A 12,034-nucleotide genomic window follows, 5' to 3' on the forward strand; every position below is an offset into this window, starting at 1 on the left:
GTCTGCCCATTTTATTCTTCTGGGCGATTTTAATTGCCAGATCAAACCCTTCCCCATGTTGAAAGACATCTGCAGGGAAGAAAATGAGGCTCGGGACGTCCCTGATTGTAATGGAACTAACATCTATAAATACTAAAACAAAATGCAAAGAACTAGCCCTGCTCCTTATTGACCTAGCCCTGCTTCTCTGTAATGGGAGATCACAGGGGGACTAACCAGCTGCCCCTTCATTCTGGTCTGGACAAAAAAGGAGCCATATTGATGATGTAAAAGCTACCTGTATCAAGTTGGTGGATCATGTTTGACTTTCAGGTGGTACAGCACCAGCTGAGTCATCATGACCCACATATCCTCAAACTGAACATTGACCTCTGCCAAGGGCAGTTCGACACAGAGGGCCTCATTACGACCCTGGCGCTAATGGGTTAACGGTGCCGTAAAAGGCTGCGGCGTCGTTAACCCATTAGCGCCCAATTACGAGGTCCCTTTGCGGGACCCGACCTTAACGGCTGGTCTAGACCAGCTGTTAAAGTAGGGACCCGCAAAAGGACCTTCGTGGTAAGTAAGATACTGCAATTTGCGGTACGGTACTTAGCGCCTTCACCATTCCCATTATGCCCTATGGGGCAAAAATGGGAATGGGGAAGGGCCATGGGGAAATGGGGAAATACTGCCCGCCAACCTTGGAATGGGGCGGTATTTCCCCATTTCACCATGGCGGACACGTTACGTTACCTGAACCAACCATGGTGCTAATAGCGCCATGCTTTAGCGCCGGTATCGTAATGAGGGCCAGAGACAGAGAACATTGTAAGAACTCATTGTGATGCTCAACCTGCAATAAGGAGGGTGAACTGGGATAACATTAAATCACCACTGGCATTTTAGCTTTTATGTAACGAGCTGTCTCCTTTATTGCACATTATGACCCGAGATGATAGTTGTCTTGTATCCTCTAATGTGTAAAACTCTATTTTATCGCATTATATAAAACCATATGTAACAGCAGAGCTTAGGCTGGGAACCGGTAGTATGGATGTCAAAGTATGGTTGGTATGATAATGAGAGCAGGGCAGCTAAGAGGTCACTGTTGGTGCCCATTAAAACAGGCCCATTTATCCCTAAAGAGAAAATAATATCTAGCAGAAAAATGTATAAACATATAATAGCTTAAATAAAAATGTGGACTCAGAAAACAGATGCGATCTCTTGAAATCGATCATAAAAAGCCAACATCACCAAAACATTTTGACAGTCGGTCATGAAAGAGGAATCTATAGAACATTCGACCAAGTCCCATCAGACTGAAGAAACGATTCAGTATGCCCATTTAGATGGCCATATAAAAACCAGCTTGTTAGCTCCACCAAAATGGCTGACGTATTCCCAAAGCATAGAGAAGTACCCAAGGACACAGGCCAGCTATTTCTTTGGGAAAAATAAGTCTTGTTAGACATAATTGAACATAAATATAATAAAGCACCTGGCCCTGACCATTTACTGGAGAATGTATTGAAAAATAAACCTTATACCTGAGCTCCTTTATGGACAGGGTTTTTTAATTTGATTAACGCAGAACCGGGACTCCCGGATAGCTGCAGAGTGTGGTCATTATACCGATATTTAAGAAGGGAAATATGATGGATCCAACCAACTATCGCCCCATATCTCTCTTGCACCTTATCCCCTAGTAAGTGCACACCTTATCCCCTAGTAAGTGCACACCTTATCCCCTACTAAGTGCACACCTTAGTAAGTGCACACCTTATCCCCTAGTAAGTGCACACCTTAGTAAGTGCACACCTTATCCCCTAGTAAGTGCACACTGTATCCCCTAGTAAGTGCACACCTTAGTAAGTGCACACCTTATCCCCTAGTAAGAGCACACCTTATCCCCTAGTAAGTGCAAACCTTATCCCCTAGTAAGTGCACACCTTATCCCCTAGTAAGTGCACACCTTAGTAAGTGCACACCTTATCCCCTAGTAAGTGCACACTTTATCCCCTAGTAAGTGCACACATTAGTAAGTGCACACCTTATGCCCTAGTAAGTGCACACCTTATCCCCTAGTAAGTGCAGACCTTATCCCCTAGTAAGTGCACACCTTATCCCCTAGTAAGTGCAGTATCTACTCTTTACAATGAGATTTGGTCAGAGGGGAGAGCTTACATCCAGTACCAGGCATACTTTTATTCATATATGATGCGATTTGAATCTCTAAAAATGCAGTAGGGCTGCAGAAACTGCCTATTACTTTAAATCAATACTGGAGATGAAGGCACTGCAAATTAACCCCAAAAACTAAACTCATTATGTGAAAACAAAGAAATTGATATGAGGCTGGGAAGCCCAAAGGAAACACACCAGCACAGGTTACAAAGGACATACAAAGTGCTTTATTTAAAAGCTACAACAGTTACCAAAAAGTCAATTGACAAACGGATAGCTATTCGGTTCTCAGAATAATGTAACAAACTTCAACGAAGGTTCGATGCATTAGTAGAGAGACCGTACATTGGAATACTTGTGCTTTTATACTCTTTATCCAGCTCTGGCCAACCCCCTCGCGGGTTAACCATTCTTAAGACCCGGCCTAGGGTTCCTTGCCAGGTCAATCCCATAATGTATGCATTTAGATCAGTTCCGCTGATACAGTTGTTCATTTACATATAGGTCAGGGATAGGACAAGGTCTCAGTTCGCGACCCTGACAAGTGGCCTGCAGGCATATTACTTATTCATGTGTGCGGAGGTCACAACGGCCAGAATCTCACTCGGAATGTCATTCGGCCTCCATTTTGATGTTCAGGGTGACTTCCACTTTACAAGAGAACCTAAGATGGTGGCTAAATCCAAGATGGCGACTTACACAGTTTTTGTTAAGGTCAAGACCTTGCCGCGGAATCTATTTACATGATATTTTAGACAACTTGGCGTAGGCCAACACACATTCAAATACCGCGATAGGAGGCAAAATATAATTTCGATTCCAACAGACCCTCCTTTTGGCCTATGCCAAGTGCTAACATCATTTCTAATACTTTTGAAAATAACTCCATGTGTTGTCATCCATAGATCCCAAATCATTGTCTGTAATATCTATAGCCATTAGGTCGTTCATCAGAACCTCTTGTAATACGAATTCTTTAGATGCTGTATCTGGGGCATATATTCTATGCCCTATTGTGCTCACTGCTTGGGCAGAACATCCCCCTAGCATTCCACATATACTCGGAAGACATTGAAAACAGCAACAAAGGAATAGCAGGACCCCCAAAATAACTAGAATGACAGAAAGCACCTTCCAACCCCAAGATCGTAAAGAATCCCAGAACCAAGTGCTAAGATTCCAATCTCCTACAGGGATATGTACTTCAGAACTAAGAGTATGCAAGTTCTGTATTGCTTTAAAAATTGTTGGCGAGGAATCTGGTACGAAAACACAGCAAGCGGACCCCACTAATTTACATACTCCACCTCATTCTGCCAAAATGACATCTAATGCCATCCGATTTTGGAGTGCTACCAATCTTATTGCTTTTTGCTCTAAGGTCATATTGTAGAGTATGTCCGTGGTCCGGTTGATCGTTCTCTCCAGTACCCTTGCTAATCCCCTAATGTTCTCAGAGTTTGTTATTTGTCCCCAAAAGGGTACAACTGATTTCGCTATATCTCCCAATACTTGCCCAGGGGTATCTCCATTCTTGTCCCGCCTTGGGCGAGCCTTAGAAACCTCCAATGTACTAGCTACAAATACCCCGGGTAATAATATTCCTAAATAACAGGTTCACTGCCAATCCTTGGGCAACCAGGGAAATGCTAAACTACCACAAACAAAATAAACAGGCCCCCCTACATACAGAGGCCTGTTTTCTCCAGTCAAATTTACAATGTTCTTACAACCTTCAAAATCTCCCATTGGCCGAGTGCCATTTCTTTCTACACAAAAGGGAACCGAGTCAGGGCTATGATTTATAGAGTAAGAAGGAGGCACGGCGTCCTTATTGCCTATCGGAGCCATTTTAAAGGAAATTAAAGTTTGAAAAGGAAGAGACAGTTTATCAGACGGCCTAATAGAAGCGACACTAGGTTTACTTCTATTTGAAAAAAGCGAGCATCCCAGGGGAGTCAATTCACGTTTCTCGAAATCATTCAGATTAGTTCCATCAAAGTTCCCTGAGATGCTATCATTCCATCGGCCAAAGAATAGTGCTCTAAGAGAGGCAGAGCAAGCAGTCGTTAAAGGTAAAGGATGTATATACCATCCCAGTCCCTTGTTCCCATGGTGCGGCAAATGAGTACAAATCCAACAATTACTCTTATTAAAAATGGCATGAGTTGCATTCATTACTATCATTAGAGTGTTATTATGATACTTTTGTCTATGTTGGGAGTCTCTAGGGGACAGGGTGTGAAGGTGTACAGAGGGAGTCAAAACTGTTGGTACAATCTTGGTCGGTAGTAAAGGTTTCAGAGGATAGATTTCTTCAAAATACCAAAGTCCTACAGCAGCAGTTGCAAAAATAACAATTATCATTATCAAAACACAGCAGTACGTTTTCGGGGCCCAGGCACATTGTTCATTGTCCAAGTTGGTCACCCCTTCATTCACAAGTCCAGTGCGGGGAGCAGCAGTGGAGGTGGCAGGCATCGTAATTCCTCAATCGACGACCCCAATGTTCGTTGCTGGCGACGCTACGGTCGCGCGATTTCTTAGTCCTTCCCAACCCTAGCCAGCAGAATCCCTTTTTGTTCAACAGAACTTTCTTATACAAAAGAAAACTTCCAATCACTTCCTTTTCCCAGATGCACGAGAAAACCTGTGCCGTAGTTTTATTTCCTTCGTCGAAGGTCGTACCTGGTGGTACCCAAAATTGTCTGATCCGGAAATAAGGTGTCTTCACTTCCTGAGGGAAGCGACGTATCGGAGGCGACGGAAGTCGCAGAGCTTGAAACAGTGTTTTCCGGAAGTGATTTTTCAAGAGAGTGCGGAGACGAAATGGACTGTTCCCCAAGCTCCTCGGGCTCAGAGAAATTCTCCGACGCACTCACAGTGCTGTTTGCTACTCCAAGATCAGAGACTGTAGCATCAGCAAGGGGTTCTGCTTCTTCTGTAACGTGTGGCGTCGGGTGAGGAAGTTTCTTGACATGCGTCGCGTGGATCCAGTGCTTCTTTCCAGCCACCCGCACTGCTGTCCTGGTGACCAGTAACACCTGGTAGGGTCCCCACCAGCGAGGCGCGAGACAGGAAGACCTCTCGTAGGCCTTAATTAGGACCCAACTTCCAGGCTGTATATCGTGTCCTGGGCCCGTGAACCGTACAGGTAAAGCTGAGTGCACCTGGTGATAAATGAAATACAGGTTTTTAGTTAACTGGTTACAGTAGTCTACAAACAATACATTTTCCACCTCTCTCAGGGCTTTAGGTTTTGGGAGACCCCAAATGTTAGCAGGTCTCCCCATCACTACCTCAAATGGAGAAAGCCCAGTCTTAATCTGAGGTGTGGTACGCATAGCTAATAATACAATAGGTAAGGCATCTGGCCATTTCAGTTTGGTATCGGCACATGTTTTTGCAAGCTTATTCTTTAAGATACCATTGTGTCTTTCCACCAACCCAGCACTTTGAGGATGTCTAGCTGAGTGAAATCGTTTTTCAATACATAAAGCTGTGCATATCTGCAAAATTACTGCTGCAATAAAGTGGGGACCATTATCCGACCAAATTACCCTCAGGAGCCCAAATCGAGGAAAGAATTCTTTTACCATAATCTTTGCAGTGGTCATGGCGGTAGCATCTTTAACGGGGAAAGCCTTGACCCATTTACTGAAGGCACAAATAATTACAAGAACATATTTCAGATTATTACATCGTTCCATCTCAATAAAATCAAAGTGAATGACCTCGAAGGGAACAGAAGGGGGCCCAAAGCTTGCCCTTGGAGCTACTGTCCCCTTACCCACATTGTGCTGTAAGTAGATCATACAGTTCTGGACATGCCTCTTCGCAGTCTCCAGAATCTTGTTATTCACCCAAACTTGTTCTAACATTTTCGTGATTTGCTGGGCACACACATGTGTAGGACCGTGTGCCATCGTAACCATTGCCAATAGATATGAATCAGGGAGCAACCATTTTCCTTCGGATGTATCCACCCAACACCCTTCATCATCCAATTTCCCCATTCCTTCAGCCCACCTTTTAGATTCTTCTATTGTGGCATCAGTTTGAATATCTCCCACAGACCCAATACCTTCATCCATTATGTAAGCATCTCTCATTTCCCTCACGGCATACATGTCCGTGCTAAGGTCTGTGGCCGTTTGTCTGGCTATCAGGTCCGCAAAAGCATTCCCTTTGCCCACATCATCTATGACCTTACGATGTGCTGCACATTTCATGATCGCTAACTGTTTAGGGAGTGAGAGTGCCGAGAGTAATTGCACTATCAAGGGGCCATGCTGGATCTTGGTCCCATGTGAGGTCAGGAACCCTCTTTCCGACCAGAGCCTTCCAAAGTTGTGAGCCACCCCAAACGCGTACTGGCTATCAGTATATATATTTACTATACGCCCTTGGGAGAGTTCACAAGCTCGGGTCAACGCTATAATCTCTGCGGCCTGCACGGAGTTATGCGAAATTCTCTTAGTTTCAACAACTTTGCTCAATGTAGTAACTGCATAAGCAGCTGTAGATGTACCATCCGAAAGTTTGAAGCAGGAGCCATCGCAAAACAGCTCCCCTTCTGCATTATCCAAAGGAGTATCTATGAGATCTATCCTGCCCTTCGTTTCTTGTTCAGTGGTATACAGGCAGTCATGTAATTCTTCGTCACTGCAAACAGTGTTTTGCGGGAAAGGTAAGAGTTCAGCCGGATTAAGAACACAACACCTCTTAATTTGGATGTGAGGGGCAAACAGAATTAATTCATACCTTGTTAACCGCGCAGAGGTGAGGTGTTGCGTTTGGGTTTTGTTCAATAGAATATCAACAGAGTGAGGTACCATCAAAATCAAATCATGGCCTAGGACCATTCCCTCACTCTGTTTTACAGACGCGGCAGCAGCAGCGACAGCGCGCAAACATCTTGGCAAAGCGCATGCGACAGGATCAAGGGCGGAGGAGTAGTAGCCGCACGGCCTATTCTTCCCTCCGTATTCCTGTGTTAACACAGCCAAAGCACATCCATCACATTCATGCACAAACAACACAAAGGCCTTGTCATAATTTGGAGTACCCAGAACCGGTGCAGAGCATAACGCGGTTTTGAGAAGCTCAAATGATCGTTGATGTTCCGATTTCCATGGCAGTGGCAGAGAAATGCCCTTCTTCGTCAAAGCCAACATCGGTTTTATCACTAGCGAAAAGTTCGGGATCCACAACCTACAGTAAGAAGCCATACCTATTAAGGCTCTGACTTTCTTCTGTGTATTTGGAACAGACATGCCAGAAATGTGTTTTATTCTTTCAGGTGTCAATCTTCTCCCCTCCTTTGACAGGAGGTAGCCTAAATAGGCGACCTCCTGACAACAATATTGAAATTTTTTAAGCGAAGCTTTATGACCATTTTTAGCTAAATGAACAAGCAACAGTACAGTGCCTTCTTTACAAGCACTCTCAGAGTCTGCAGCCAAAAGCAAATCATCAACATATTGAAGCAGCGTACAAGAAGGTGGCAATTCAAGGGTGTCGAGCTGCTCTTTCAAAGCTCTACTATAAATGCTAGGACTTTCAGTGTACCCTTGAGGTGCCCTGGTAAATGTAAATGAGCGTCCCCCCAAGGTGAACGCAAACAGATATCTACTTTCCTCATGTATAGGAATGCTAAAGAAAGCGTTTTTTGAATCCACAACGCTGAAGTGCGTAGCCATAGCAGGGATCATTGTCAATATAGTCGTCACATCGGGCACAATTGGAAATTGTGGGGCGACCACTCTGTTAATAGCACGAAGATCAATTATGAACCGGTATGGAATTGCATTGTCGCCTTTCTTATATACAGGTAAGATCGGACTATTACACAAACTACCTGTAATTTCCTCGATCACCCCACGATGCACAAAATCGGAGACAATGCATTTCAAAGCACGCTCGCCCTCAACTGATATTTTATACTGCGGAATGCGTGGTAGCTTCACTCCATGTTTCAGAACTATTTTAACGGGCTCAATCTGTAATACCCCGACATCATTGTCGTCTACCGCCCATAAACATTCCGGGACAATGCTAAACTCAGGGGGTAAAGGTCGAATCAAGAACTGAGAATTAGGAAGTTGCTGTGGTGAAACCGTCAGCCGTACTACATCAGAAGAACAATGAATTACTGCGTTCAATTTCTTTAACAAATTCAACCCCAGCAAATTCTCTCCACAGTTTGAAGTGAGAAGAAAAGGGCAATGGTCCGTAAAGGGACCCAAAGAAACAGACACCGGTGCAGAAACTGGACAGACAGTTGGTATACTAGAAAACCCTACGGAAACATTTGTTTGCCCTGACAGTGGAATGTTTGGAACCCGAGAATGATCAATGGAGCACTTCTGCGCTCCAGTGTCTATCAAAAACTGGTGTTTCCTATTCCCTACTAATAATTCAACGTAGGGGCCTTTCTGATTAACGGGAATAGGTGAAGGTTCCAAACCCTGCTTCGGCAATCCTAATGAAATAGAGTATCGTCGAAAGGAAGCTCTTCAGAAAGGTAGGCAGCAGAAGGGTGATCAAATATGTTCCTCGAGTCCACACTCGAGGTCTGATTTTCCTGTGAAAAAGGTTGCTGAGGATCTTGTAAAAACTGACCTCTATCAGGGCCCCCTGCTCCAGGGCGGCCCCTAGGTCGTCTACCCATACCCCCAAACGCACTGTTTGACCTTTGGCGAAGGACAGGGCACTGTGCTCGCCAATGACCTTCCTGGCGGCAATAAGCACATTGATTAATATTCACAGGACCCAAAGGAGCATTTCCTTTTGGGACATACTGACCTCTAGTCTGTGTCGTGCCTCCTCTGGGGTTTCTAACAATTTGCTGTAATAATACTTTGGTTTTCAAATCTCCTTTCCTCTTTTCAATTTTGTCCTTCCCATTGTTAACACGGTTCTCATAATACTGAGCCATGTGCAAAACCTCAGATTAAGATTTTGCCTGCCAAGCGCTCTCAGAGGACATAATCTGTGACTGGATGTCAGGCAACAGTCCACGTATAAATTTGTCCACGAACAACCTTTTCCCAGACTCTGTACCTAAATCCTGTCCACTGAAATCAGAAAATACCTGCTCAAATCAATTAAAAAATTCGGTGGCGCCTTCAGTTTTTCCTTGGACACAGGCCGTAAGCTTGTCCCAAATAATTCTTTTCTCTGGAATTATAGTTTTTAATTTTGCAACAATTCTATCAGGCAAATTAAGTATTACCTTTGGGGGTTTCTCACCAGCTGGTCTTTCCCCATCAATCCTAATCATATTAGCCCACGTATCTCCCAACCCTGGCACATCGTCTACTGTCCGAACCTGTTTCCATACATCTATGGGTAGGAGTACAGGAAATAGCAAGTCAATGGGCCTCATTCCGAGGCTGGCGGTAAGGGTTAACGGTCACCGTTAATGGCAACGGTTACCGTTAACACTTACCACCATATTCCGAGTTCCCTTTTGCGGGTTGGCATTTAACGCCTGCTTTTAGCAGGCGTTAAAAATCCAACCCGCAAAGGGACCTTGGAGTAAATTACGGCACCGTAATTTACAGTGCCGTAATTTACTCCTTCCCCATTCCCATTGAGCCCTATGGGGGCAGGAATGGGGATGGGGAACCGGTAGGGTGAATGGGGAATTACCGGTCCCTCCAACCTTGGAATGGACCGGTAATTACTCCATTCACCATGCCGGATTTCCATGGAGTAAATAGCTCCATGGTTGCTTACCATGGTGCTATTTACTCCATGGATAGCGCCAGCCTCGGAATGAGGCCCAATATCACTCAAGGTGAACACAGAAGACTGCAAGACGGACTCTATTTCTTTGTAAAACCCCGTCGGGTTTTTCCTGATATCGGGAACTGATTGTCTAATGTGTTCACTTCCTGTTGTGAAAACGGGACGTGAACGAAGTGTGATACATAATGTGCAGGGATATCCACAGCGGAGGCACCAGTCCCAGCGTTGGCGGGGATCTCAACTTTTGGGACAAAGGTCGGAGGAACCTCTCTCATAGGCAACTGAGATATAGGTACCTCCAGCCGCTTACTAAGCCACAGAGCAAGGTCAAGCGGTAAGGCAGCTGAAGAAGTATCGGGCGAAAAAGCCCTTTTACAAATCCCCAATAATTCTATGGGGCAACTAACCTTCTTCCTTACACATTCTTCTTGCAGGTACTGTACCATTACCTGAATTACCTTTCTACTGTATACTGACTATACGTGTCATATACTTCATCTGGCGGAATCGATGAATCCGAGATCCATCGAACCGCATCTTTAGTACAAATTCGTATTTTCTCAGGTGCCGATCTACGGCACGGAAGGAACCGTTTCTGTACATATATTCTATCGTCTTCGTCGTCCTCATCTCGTGACATTTCAAAGTCTTTCCTAAACTCAAACAATTTTTCAACATGCCCGTATACTTTCTGTTCTGTGTCCCCCGAAAGTGCCAAAGCATTCAGATCTCTCACTCCTTGTGGAAGATCCGAATTTTGTAATCTACCCCACATCACACATAAATGAGTCCCCAAACCTTCGATAAAAACATTTTTCTCGGGAAAACTATTCAAATTAGATAATGTGGAAAAAACATTAACTTGATCACCTTTCTCCATACAATGCTTAGCCCATGCAAACAATTCCTGTTTCTTATCTGCAGAAACAGTATTACGAGTGACGATCTTCGATCCTGCACCTGGATCAACTTCAGTCAATACGGAGCCACTCGGGAGCGGAGGTGTAAGTAAATTTAATAAAGGTGCAACTATCGGTGCAGAAGGAAGGAGCGGTGCGATAGGTGGAGGAACAACAACTATGGGACTAGGAACAATAGGTTGTACAGGGGGAACAGGGATAACAGCAGGAACGACAGCAGGAATGGGCAGAGTGCCCAAAATAGGAACATACGGAGGTGGCGCTGAGGCATCAGGCCTGCGTTCGTTTAACAATTTCTCAATAAATTCTTCAGAAACATGGAAATCTCTAGAGGGGTACATTTTATGGATTCCAAGTGAAAAGGCCCTATCCATATTTTTAACTGATTCTGAATGTTTCTCTTTATCATATAACAACGCCTTTTCGGCGTTTGTCTTATGACAGCGTGCATGTTTGTCCCTACTTTTAAGCTGCTGTAACGCTTCTTTTTTCCAATTCTGTAAAACATCAAAGGCTGCAGGTCTAGCCTTCTTTTTTAGCAAGATTGATTCTAAGGGCCTCATTACACGGACGGCGGTAAGGGTTAACGGTCACCGTTAATGGCAACGGTGACCGTTAACCCTTACCGCCGTACTACGAGGTCCCTTAGCGGGTTGGAGTTTTAACGCCTGCTTTTTGCAGGCGTTAAATACCAACCCGCTAAGGGACCTCGGAGCTAATTACGGCACCGCAAAATTGCGGTGCCGTAATTAGCGCCTTCCCCAGTCCCATAGAGCCCTATGGGGCAGAAATGGGAATGGGGAAGGGCAATGGCGGAAAGGGGATTTACCGCCCCTCCAACCTTGGAATGGGGCGGTAAATCCCCTTTCCGCCAAGGCGGTGCCGGTATTTTAGCCGGCATGGTCCAGGGTGCTAATAGCACCCTGGACTACCATCTTCCGTGTAATGAGGCCCTAAGTATTCAATACGGGGGATCTCAAAACTACTGTTGATTGGCCACTGAAATTCAGAGGCATGTCTGGTCTGTCTGTGCCAAATATAATTAAATTCTATACTACCAATGCCATACTTACAGTACATAGTACATGCCGGCGACCCCTCCTGTGGTGCCAGGCGGCTAAATTCCAAGGATTGTCGATCGCTGCGGAACAGAGCCCTAAAGCAGCTAGACAATTTCCCAGGCATTTCAC

Source organism: Ambystoma mexicanum, chromosome 3p (assembly GCF_040938575.1).
Source record: "Ambystoma mexicanum isolate Mex_15411 chromosome 3p, UKY_AmexF1_1, whole genome shotgun sequence".
NCBI lineage: Eukaryota > Metazoa > Chordata > Amphibia > Caudata > Ambystomatidae > Ambystoma > Ambystoma mexicanum.